At 32.2% G+C, this 12,022-nt stretch overlaps 1 protein-coding gene across 3 annotated transcripts in view; it reads right to left on the bottom strand.

Moving 5' to 3' along the window:
• The window catches only part of PCDH11X (protocadherin 11 X-linked), a gene marked incomplete at both ends in the record, with an annotated part of 706,845 nt that extends 697,790 nt beyond the window's left edge, over positions 1-9,055 (bottom strand). For all 3 annotated transcript variants that reach the window (XM_082680816.1, XM_082680819.1, XM_082680817.1), the window contains one exon: positions 9,013-9,055. The remainder of the gene's footprint in view (positions 1-9,012) is intronic.
• Positions 9,056-12,022: the final 2,967 nt, after the last annotated feature.

Genomic DNA, 12,022 nt, shown 5'->3' with positions numbered 1-12,022 from the left:
AGTACCTCAGCCTAAAGGTTCAGCAAAAATCCCTTCTCCTTTCAATTCTTATTCTTTTACACATATTTTAATATCATTTCTGTGATTTTCATTTTCTGTCACCACAAAACTCAAACTGGATGACAAGTTAAAAATGACAACATAGGGGCTTCCCTGGTGGCGCAGTGGTTGAGAGTCCGCCTGCCAGTGCAGGGGACACGGGTTCGTGCCCCGGTCCGGGAGGATCCCACATGCCGTGGAGCGGCTGGGCCCGTGAGCCATGGCCGCTGAGCCTGCGCGTCCGGAGCCTGTGCTCCGCAATGGGAGAGGCCACAACAGTGAGAGGCCCGCGTACCGCAAAAAAAAAAAAAAAAAAAAAAAATGACAACATAAATGAATCAATGGGTAGAAAAACATTTGAACCATAAATGGGACATACACAGGCCACATTTTGATACATTTAATTTGGGGCAGAACAATAATTACACAGAATTCTGGCTTTAAAAACTGAATTAGCATTTATGAATTAAACACTACTTCTGGTCAGTTCTTAATTTGTACAATAAATTCATATTCTGGGGTCAGCCCCATTTTCATGAAGGAATTGTTTCTATAACAAATACAATTCAAATGTATTTACAAAGAGCTCACACAAAGACAAATTATAAATGTTAGTATTTCTACTATTTTTACTTTCTCTTTCTTCTAAGTTAACACATAAAGAAATGTGCTGTTGATTTAGCAATATCCCTCAAACCTGTAGTGAGTTATTATTTCAACTTTGTCTTACCTCATTTTAATTCCAAATATAAATATAATACTAATCATTCAAACTTCAATTTGGGCATTCAAAAACACCTTGCTAAATTTGAGGAATCCTAATTTTAGAGAAGGTCAGTTGGGTCCTGTTTCAATATTATTAGTATATTTGAAAGTGTACAAAATGGTCAGTTATAAACTGGATGCTTTTATGTGTAAAATCCTACATAATACCTGAAGTTTTAGCTCTTCAAAAATAGAAATTTAGGTATAAAATTCATCTCCCATAAAAATATTCTTTAAATTGAAATAATTGTATAGATCTGTAATATTTTATAGTGTCATCCTCTATTCTGATTGCAAGTGAATCATTTCAAATATATAACAAAATTTATTAGTAGGCCTTTATATTTACTTTAGCAGTGTATGGGCACTGTGCCAGACATATACGTGTTAAGTTATAACATAAGTTAAGAAATATTTATTGGGTCTTTGGGTTTCTGATTTTTTTGTTTTGAACTCTTTTTTTTTTCAAGATCATATTACTACAAAGACTGCCAAAGATTCTAAGACACAATAGGAATAATATACAACAACTTGGAGTATTCATTATACCGTGCATTCTGTTTTATTTTTAAAAACGTACATTATTTTCTAAGAGTATATTTTAAGCACAATCTTCTCCTGCAGGTATTTTCATTACAAATTAAATTGTTCTTAGCAAGCAGTTTTCCCAACTAGAAGTACATAAAATATTTAAATTAATTAACAAATCCTATACCTTTTCAATGTGTAGATTGCTGTTATTTAAAATTGCTTTTTATCATACTTCCTACTTTGGAGTACCACAAATCTCACTTAGGTTCATAAGAGAATTAAAAGTGATTCTTTTCATCATTAGATTTCATTCACTATACTCCATACTTTCCCACCATAAGTAAAGAGTCTTCCTTCTACACAGTAATAGGCTAGCATGTTGGAAGAAAAATTTTATGCTACCTTTTTATAACTCAAGCAGTACATTAACCTCAAAGTGACTTTAAGTAACTGTCAAATGGGAAATCAAGAATGTACAAGTTCCATTTCCACAGAGTTGGATACAGTTTTGTTCTTTGGACTAGAAGATGCCAGCCAAATCCTAATTGTGGAATATTCATGAGATATTTCATTTTTATGTTTAAAATAATCATCTTCATGTTCCACTGTGGGTATATGTCCTTGTGTGTATGTGTGTTCAATGAAAATTGGCAACTGAGATGCCATTACATTAGACAATAGTTGAAATCGAAGTGGAGCGGTCAGAATTGCTCTCATATTAAGGCAGTCTCGATATGCAGTACTTTCACTATGTCCCACATTAATGCATAAGGAGACCAAATAGATATTTTTATTTAGGCATTTGCAGTCGTCACTTTTTAAATTTAGCTCTTTCCCTGCTTATGAAGAACATAACTAACTTTATTTATGAAGGTTTGCAAAAAAAATTTTGTCTTCTGAAAAATAGATTTCACATTGATTTTGAAAAAGTTTGCCAAAGAAAGAAAATAAAGATACCATTCTTCCTATTAGGTACCAGAGACTCAAATTATTTGTGTTGCTTTACCCCCCCCCCCGAAAATATTCTTGGTTTTTAGAATTACAACTTACATTGTGATGATTTCAACTTGAAACAGAGTATGAAATAGGTATCTTATTTTAGATAAATCACAATTTCTGTATAGATAATAAATGTATAATAGTGTCCTCACATTTTGTTCTTATTCCAAGAATATTTGAAATACTGAAAAATATTTTTTTTCCTTTGCAAAGGTATTCAACACCTTAATGGAGATGATAGAAAGAGCTATCACAACCAGAACTATATCACGAGTGAGTGCTATAACTGGCACTCACTCTATGAAATTGTGATCAAATGCTGTATTAATTCTTCCTATAAACTAACAATCCTGGAAAATTAAGGCCAGTGCTATTCACGATAAAAATTGCTTTGCATCAGGACTTGCTATTATAGATGGCACAAGAATAAAAATTTAGAAGCAAAGGTGATTATACCCTGAAAAAAAAAGTCTCTTTTCCACTCTATAGTCATATTTAGACCATAAGCACCTGGAGCTGTGCATTTCAGTATAGTCATCCTGGCCATATGTATTCAATATATTATAGGTACTTATTTATATTATGCATGCATTTCTGATATTATAAAGCAAGATAAACCTATATAGTTGTCTATTAGGATATTTGCACTATTCCCTTCAGTTTCCTGTCTGAAGTTTTTGAAGAATTAATTATTTCTATCATGCATTATATTCTTCATGTTATCCCTATAAGGATTATGATGATGGTAAATCAGGAGAACATGGTGAGTACCCCACACTTCTATTGACTGTAAACACTATACTAAAAACTATCAAGTGGGTAGTTGTATTGGTATATTACCTCTTCATCATTTTAGTGTCTCAGATACAGTACATTTATTTATATAGTATTTCTCATAGGTTTTATGGGGATCATATAATGTTTTATGAAAATAATTGTAAGATACTATTTGTTTATAAAACTGCACATTTTTTCTCTTGGAGGATCTCAAGCAGTTTGATTTCTAATTTAACTGGAAATTTGATTGTTTCTCCTTGAATTAACAAGTTACCAATCTCTTAAAAATATTCACTACCTAATAGTTTCAAGATTTAATGTCATAAAATAGCATTCATCACTAAATGATTCAATAATAAATTTTACTGCATCATCTCATTTTATCATTTTTTTGTCCCCTGCCTATGAATCGGATACCCTAGCCATCATTTCACTTTCCTTGGATGCATGCATAGCTCAAGATTATTTTCCTCTCGCTGTAGATTACCACTGTCCAGTAGAACTGTTTGCCTGGTAGAAATGTTTGATAACCTGCACTGTCCAATACTGTAGCCCTTAGCCACATTTGCCTATAACACTTGAAGTGTACCTAGTGCAAATAAATGACTGAATTTTTAATTTAATTTATAGTTATAATAGAATCATGCAATGTAAGCCCCTATTGGCTGTTATGTTTCCTTATATTTCTATTTCTGTGCAAACTTAACCCTTGACCTCCAAGTTCTCCACAGTGCTGAATTCAGTCTTAATAAATGCTGCTCATTTAAAATTTTTATGTGTGTGTATATATATATATATACATATTAATAAAGAAATATAATTTAATAAATAAAAGACTTTGAGAGTTTAAAAACTTAGACAAAGTGATTTAGACTTTAAAAACTTAGACAAAGTGATTTAAACCACTAGTAAAAGCCATTAACCCCTGAAATCAAAATGGAATCCTTCAGTTTCTCTGTGCAATATCCAGTCTTGCTCCTAGTCTGTTTTTTCTCTAAAATTCTTATTTCTTAGGAGTCAGCTATTCCTATTTTTAATTTTATTGTGTTTAACTTTTATTTGGAAAAAACTGGACAAATAGAGGCAATGTATGGAGGAAGATCTAGCATTCTAATTTCATTTAAATATATATATATATAATAAGTTTTGGAATTTATTACATTATACATAAAACAGTAAATGAACATAGGAATTTTTTTGTGCATAAGGTATTGGTTTCTTACATTTTCCAGATCCACTATATAACGTTGCTTTAATTGTTTCACTTACTTATACTTATTTCCTTCCCATATGTCAATAAATTAACATGTCAATGTCAAAATATGCCCTCTTTAAAAGGGCATGATTTTACCCAATATTACTTTCGAAGTAGCAATTGAGTCTACAGACTAAAGCTGGAAAAAAAAGTAGGACTTTTATTTCTGCATTGTGTGCCATGTTCATGAAAAAGTATAAAATCAATTTTTCATAGTCATTACCAAGTGTACAAAAAAATAATTCATTGATAGCTAATTCCACCATGCTCACAAAAAGAAGCCATATTGTAGAAGCATTGTTAAAATATACTTTTGGTTTGATCTTCTTGTTTTAAAAATAAATGAAAATTTATTTATAAGCAGAATCAACCAAAAGCCTACACATAGATCCATTCTTGCTACTGCCTTAATGACCAATATTGATGATATCAGACAAATCATTCATTCAGGGATTTACATACATTGTAGCAAGACCATTCATTTAAAACTATTATTAAATATATTTGGCATAGAAATTGAGACAAACATTCATTTTCCTACTTAAAAATCAAAGTCATAGAATGTTATTATATCCAAATATAGATTGCCTTGGAACAATGAAATTAAAAAAAAAAGACATTTTATTTAAGATTTTGTAGCATGAGCTATGGAGATGGATCGCCTGGTTTTGAATCCATGATCCATCACTTATTAGCTGTGTAACTTTATGCAAGTTTTTAAAAATTCTCTGTCTCATTAAAAAATAGATATAATAATAGCATCTACCTCATAGTGTTACTGTGAAGACTAAATGAATTAACATATGTAAAGCACTTAGAATAGTTCCTGAAACTCACAAGTGTTGTATGTGTTTGCAATCGTTGTTGTTGTTACTATTAAACTAAAGAAAATAAACAAATGTGGTTGTATATCCTGCACTCACAAAGGCAAATAAATAAGTCTAATCCAGTGGGAGAAAAATAATTGGGCCTGAATTCTAGTGTTAACTTTGCCTTTAAGTAGTTATGACCTCGGACAAGTCATTTAATCATTCTGTGCCTCCCTTTCTTCATTATGGTGAGTAGGATTGGAGTTCATCTCTCAGATCTTGTTCTAGCATTTTATGATTGAAATAAGCTTTCATCATAAATCTGTAGTCATTTGCATAATGGATCTCAGTTATGTGCAATGCTACAGCTTTAAAAGTTTTTACAACACAATTCCAAATATCTTATTGTCATCAACTACATATTTCATATAATTTTATTTGATTTAAAATCATGTTTACAAGGTTTAAAGACTGTATGCCTTGTTTTCAGTAGGTAGTGATTTTATGGTTGTTTCTAGCTTGGCAACAAATAATTTTTCATATATTGGGTTGGCCAAATAGCTCCTTCAGGTTTTTCCCAAAATGTTATGAAAAACCCGAATGAATTTTTTGACCAAACCAATAATTTAGAATGGAAACCTTGTTTTAAAAGAGTATTTTAATGATTATTTTCCACTTTCAAAGGTTTATGGAAATAAAATTCCCCTCAAAATTTTCTGTTTCTTGATAACATTTTCAAAAAGGATATATTCTAATGACATTTATCTTTAGATATTATTATGATTAGTTTTCAAATTGGTCAAGTTTTCAAATTGACCAGTTCATCCCTTTGATGAAATACAAAATATATACTGACTCATTGTATGATTTTAATTGATATTTGCTTTTTTTAAGAACAAATATAAGTTAGAGAAAGCAGGGGTTTATTTTCATTGGATAATTGTAATACATCTTGAATCCCTGTAATACAGTACTGTGTTGAAAATATTGAAGCAAACACATCTCACAAAATCAAGTCATTTTTTTGAAACAGTACTTCCAACTAAAATATGCCATCATGATTTCATATTGAAAATGATAAAAATTCAACTTCTGAAAGTTGATAACTTTAAAATTAAAAAGATAATTAAAACCTGTTATAGTTTACAACCACAACATTGTACCTTCAAAATTTTCCACTAATTACAGCTGCTAATTTTCAAGAGGAACTGTTAAAGTGAGTCAGATTTGACATAAGGACAGCTTCTCCACCTCTTTTTTTTATTCAGAAGAAAAGTTTTTTAAAACAGAACACTTCCAAATATATTATCTATCCAACTCGCACTTTTTTATGGACTACTTTTACTTTTTTTGATGTTGGAAAATAAATATTAATTATTTCATAAAACATTATATACAACAATCAAAACAAAACAACAAAAACTGAAAACCAAAAAACTACATGTGTTATATATTAAAATCTACAGAATCTAAACTCTGAGGCCTAGCATTCAAAGGTCCTTAATTAGTTGCTTCCAATATACATCTTTCTCATTAATTTCTAATCCATGACCTCTCCTCTTCAGTCAAGCCAACACCCACTCTAACCACAGCATTTTCCACATCTCTGGTCATCCAAGGTCCTCATCTGCTCTGGGGCATTTCACACAACTCATTTCCTCTAAGAAACGTTCACAGATTAACATCACATGGGGAATATCTGAATAAGCATAAGAGTAAGGATAAAGTTAAATGTAAGTGCTTAAGGGACTTGTAGTTAAAATATGGCAACTATGGAGAAGGCAGTCAACAAAGTCATGGAGTTTTGTTTTTCTAACTTTAATTTGGAAAAAATATCTCATTAATAGTTATTATGTGTCATGTGCATTTGAATAGCACATTCCCTTACTCATCTATTCTTTCTCCTTCAGAACATTGTTTTGAACTGAATGTCTTGTTTAAAGAATTTTTTATCTTAGTTTAATTTGGCTTTGCTATCTTAATGGTAAACTATCACTAAGAAAATGGGGACTGTACTTCCTAATTTTTTTTTTTTATAATTCTGCTCTATTATCTCAAGTCCTATTGAAAGCAAACTTGGTACAAATATTAGGTCTTTGAAACATGTGTGCATGTTAAGGGACAATAAAGAATAAGATTGAATCATCCTGCCAATGATTAAACTACAAACGGTCTTACTCATGACAGTTTGTACCCTCAAGATGTTTGTAAATGTAGTAATAATGTGATGAGTTATGTTCCAACTACCTGTAAGGGCCTTGAACAATTTGAGAAGAACTGTGAGGCACTAGGGAAACAAGGAGTAGCAGAGGGTATGGAAGAGTCTGTGGAGGAAACTTGAAAAGAGTGGGGGTACTAAGGAGAGGCAAGGAATGATTTTGAGCATCAGGATGGACTAGGAGAATGAGAAGTATTCATGGAATCTAAGCAGGGCAAAGATGGATGAAAACTAACTGGGGGAATCTGAAGTTGGGGAACCTAAAAAGTGGGTAGAGAGTAAGAAGTTAATTATAGAAACTCAAAAGCACAGTGAGGAATTTGGTGAAACTGTAATGAACTGAGCATGACTTCCATGAATGGGAGACTTGAAGGACTGGAAAGAACAAGGAAGGTGTGGGGAGATTTGATGGATCTGGGAGGTCTTAGGTACCACTGAGAGTGGATTTGAGTACCTGAAGGGGATGGTGGATAGAGATAGAGGGATAAAAGAGATAATGGAAGGGAACAATGAAAATAATGACATAACAAGTAAAATAAGGTTGTTTAAAATTTTTTCATCCTTAAGATTAAATTACTGGGGAAATTTTACATTGGTTAGCACTTTTAAGATATTTCTTCTTTCAGGAATGCCGGGGGTGGGGGTGGGTGGGGGGTGGCACATATTTCACTTTCTTCTTCTGCCACATGGAAGAGAAAAACTGAGAATGGGATTTGTGACAAAGAACTTAAACACATTATTTTAAAATATAAAATATATTGTACTACTTTATAACAGTACTATTTAGTACTGTGAGAAGGTTGAGGGGCTGCACTGGAGGACACATTAACCACTAAGTCTATAAACTTAAATGATTTTTGAAAAAATTAAAACTTCCCATGACACTCTGAACATTATTTCAAATTTCATTTGATTAAACAGAATCTTAAAAACTTTTAATCACTTGAATGAAGATTGGAGGGATAGACCACTAGCTTATTTAATCAAATCATCATCCTATCAGTACAAGAAATTCTATATATTTATTTATTAGAAAAATCTCTTCTTTGCTAGTTTAGTATATATTTATTGAGTACCTTCTATGCACCAGGCATTGGAAATGCAAAAATGAGGAAGAACAGTCCCTCTCCCTAGGGCCTGTCCCTCTACCACCACAAAAGAGGTATTTGTTCCAAAAATAGGTTTTTCTGTAATTTATCAGTACATGGATATCTAATGGTCCTAATGATATCGCTGCATGATCCAAAGCAGCCTTTAAGTCTTCATAGGTAACCATCAGTCAGGCTATAGTGTATTTTTTTCCTCATAATTGATTCCTTAGAAATTTACAATACATTGATGACATGTGTTGTCATCCAAGTCAATAGAAACACTTACTGTAATTTTGGGGATTTTTCTTGTATTACATCTCTCCCCACACGATATTAATCAGTATACTGGAAGATAAGCTTCCCTTTCCCCTCATCCATTCTCACTGTTAACAATTTAAGCTTGACACAAATCTTTTAAGGAAAAGAAAGATTCAAACACTAAAAATGGGAGTTCAGATAAAATCTGTACTCCCAAAAAGACCCAAAAGAAGTGTGATTTATATGATGTTTAACATATATAAAACTCACCTTGAAATATCTGAATTAAAACCCACTTTCCTACAGTCCTCATAGTGCTCTGCAATCAGCTGTGGGGTAGAGGATGAAAAGAGGAGGGGAAGAAAAAGATCTTTTCCTCCAGTACAATGTAATCGTTTGAAACTTAAAATAGATGCACTAAAAGATTGGGCTTCAATAACCTTATACTACACTAGGTGGGAGGTTCCACAGCAGGACCTCTAAGGTCCCTTTAATTTCAGGGATGCAATGACTCTGTGTTCCCTGATGGATAAAGTGCTGTTAGCAGAAAATCATTCAGGACTCTGAAATGCAGGCACAAAATATTCTAGGAATTCAAAATGAGGCAAAGACTCTGCTACCCTTATTTGCCTGCTAAGGGAAGCTCAGATAAAAATGCTGTATCCACTAACTGGGCTTTCTACCTTGGATTTTTATAACAGTTCTATAAACCTAACACATAGAATTGGGAATCTGCAGTAGGATTATGAAACAGTAGAATGCATAGATTCACAATACTATATATGTGCACTAGGTATGATCCTAGTCCCTTTGACTAACAGTATTTGTTTCCTGAAGCTGAGGAAGGTGGTCAATTCTTGAATATTAATCACATATTATGTCACTAAGAATTAATAATTACCTACATATTAATTTCAATTTTCTTCAGTTATGAAGCTGTTCTTAACTCTAATGCTTCTTGATATCAATTCGTATTATCTTAGAGAGGGATTTCCAATTCTGTAAGTAGGATAGCAAATTTTTGTCTCACCCAAGCTTGTTAGCTTCTTCATAAGACTATGAACTTGAGAGCATCTGAGGCAAGACCTCTCTGGCATGTGATCTGTGGAATCCTTCTTACTCACAAAAGGGTTTTCCTGTGGTAGGTCAAACACTTTGAGTTGGATTTCAAGAAACCAAAAATCTAAAGTCAAAAAGCAGACAACGCATGGCAGAGGTCCATCATTATACGGCAGGATCCTCCAATTTGCTGTAATGGCTACAAACTAAGAAAAGGTTAATTGTCTTTGCACAATTTTAGATTTTGGAAAAGGGGAAGTAAGGCATATAAATTTGTGTTTTCAATATGATCTTATGGCTATTTCTTGGATTAAAAAACAAAAAGTCCATAATACTTTTGGAGGTAGGATATGCTGGAAAGGTGTTTCTAGGCTTTAGACTAGAAGAAGCTTTTAAAATTTTCAAAAGCCAGCCCACACTGCTGCATTCTTAATTCCAATTAAGTCTGATCTGTTAAAGCATTTAATGCATATTTGTGTAGAGATTATGGCAACTTACAATCTACGTCTATTATATTTTGAGTTTTATATTGGTGTTGCAAAAACTTATAGATTAAATGAAAATGTGATTAGAATGATACTGATATAAATGTTTTTCAGGGAATAATTATTTACATTGTAAATGGCTGTAATTTATACTTTTTAATATGGGGAAGTGGGAATCCTATGCCTTGTTACTTTATGACTATGACTTTCCTAGAATTCCAGAGACACGTGTTTCTCACATTCATTTATCCATCAAAACTTTCTAGAGCAGTGCTATGCAACAGAACTTTTTGTGATGATAGAAATAGTCTATATCTGCAAGGTCCAATATGGTAGCCAAAGGTGGCTGTTAAACACTTGAAATGTAGCTAGTGAGAACTAGTAGTGTAACTGAGAAAATGAGTTCTTAATTTTACTTAATTTTTATTTAAATAGCTACATGTGCTAGTAACTACCATATTGAACAGCACAGTACAGAGGTACTTCGTATTCTGTATTTAATTTAAGGTATGCATGATTTACCTATGGAAAATGTGTTGTTAGGATACTCATGCTTTTCTATCTATCCATCCATCCAACCGTCTAGTTGATCTTTAATTTTGAAGCACCCTCAGTATGTAAAACACTATGTTAAATTTATATAATAGAGGAACTTTACATTAGGTTTTTTATGGTGGGGGAGATAAGACAAGACTTGTACAAGATAAATAATACGGTACATTGAATAGGCTAACTGACAAAGGAAAAAGTATAATGCTATGGGAGTACCAAAGAACACTTTTGCATAATGGAGTTAGGAAGAGGTTCATGGAGTTCTTTAAATGTTTTGGATAAGTGGTTGCAAGGCATAGGAAGAATTTTAAGGAAAGGAGATTGCAAGATAGAAAGTCTGAAGTTTAGACTGGAATATGGGGATAAGAAAGAGGGAATACTCCAAGGTTTTTTAAGTGACTGATAGTTAGTGCCAAGAACAGATAAGGTAAAGTCAGGAGAATGAACATGTTTTGTAGGAAAATGTTCAGGCTAAATAAGAGAATATATTTTAATCTAAGATTTTTAGAGAAGTTATTTATTATAAAAGTTAATTTAAAATGAGTTAAAATTTTAGCCATCAAGCTAGCTTTATATATTAATTGTAATTGTACTAATGATAAATATGATAAATATAGATCATATTTATCATATGATCAATATGCTTAAAGAGACCACTAGTAAAGTGAAGTCATTAATCATCTACCTAAACTTTCATCTTGGCCTCTGAAGATTAACGATTAGGCTAGCTACAGTAAAAAGAGTCAAACACAAACATATGTGACTTTTCCCTTAATTCCTATATAGAATAGAATTCTATTAGAATTCGAATAGAATTCGAATAGAATTCTAATTCCTATATAGAATTCCTACTGGGCAGTGCCAGATAACCTAAGATATATTAAATTATTTTTCATGACCAAGGAGAGTACCTTAAATTCCTCAGCAAGTATTGCATTCTGTATTAATCTAAAAGCAAAGATCAAAACACTTTGGGGAAGTAGACATCCTTATAATGTAATGTAGGTAGCTAATCAAATGCCACAAATATAGAAGCAAACTGATGGACTTATTGATGCCCAGATCATGTTCCTTTTCAATGTAAATATATAAACATGTATTAAATTTGAAAAAAAGTTAACATTTATTTTCAGAGATCACTGTTATTTTTGTTTTGCATCTCTGAATTAATGTTCACTGTTTCT

This window comes from Grampus griseus (genome assembly GCF_964374135.1).
Source record: "Grampus griseus genome assembly, chromosome: X".
Classification (NCBI taxonomy): domain Eukaryota; kingdom Metazoa; phylum Chordata; class Mammalia; order Artiodactyla; family Delphinidae; genus Grampus; species Grampus griseus.
This window is presented reverse-complemented; position numbering and strand designations above follow the sequence as displayed.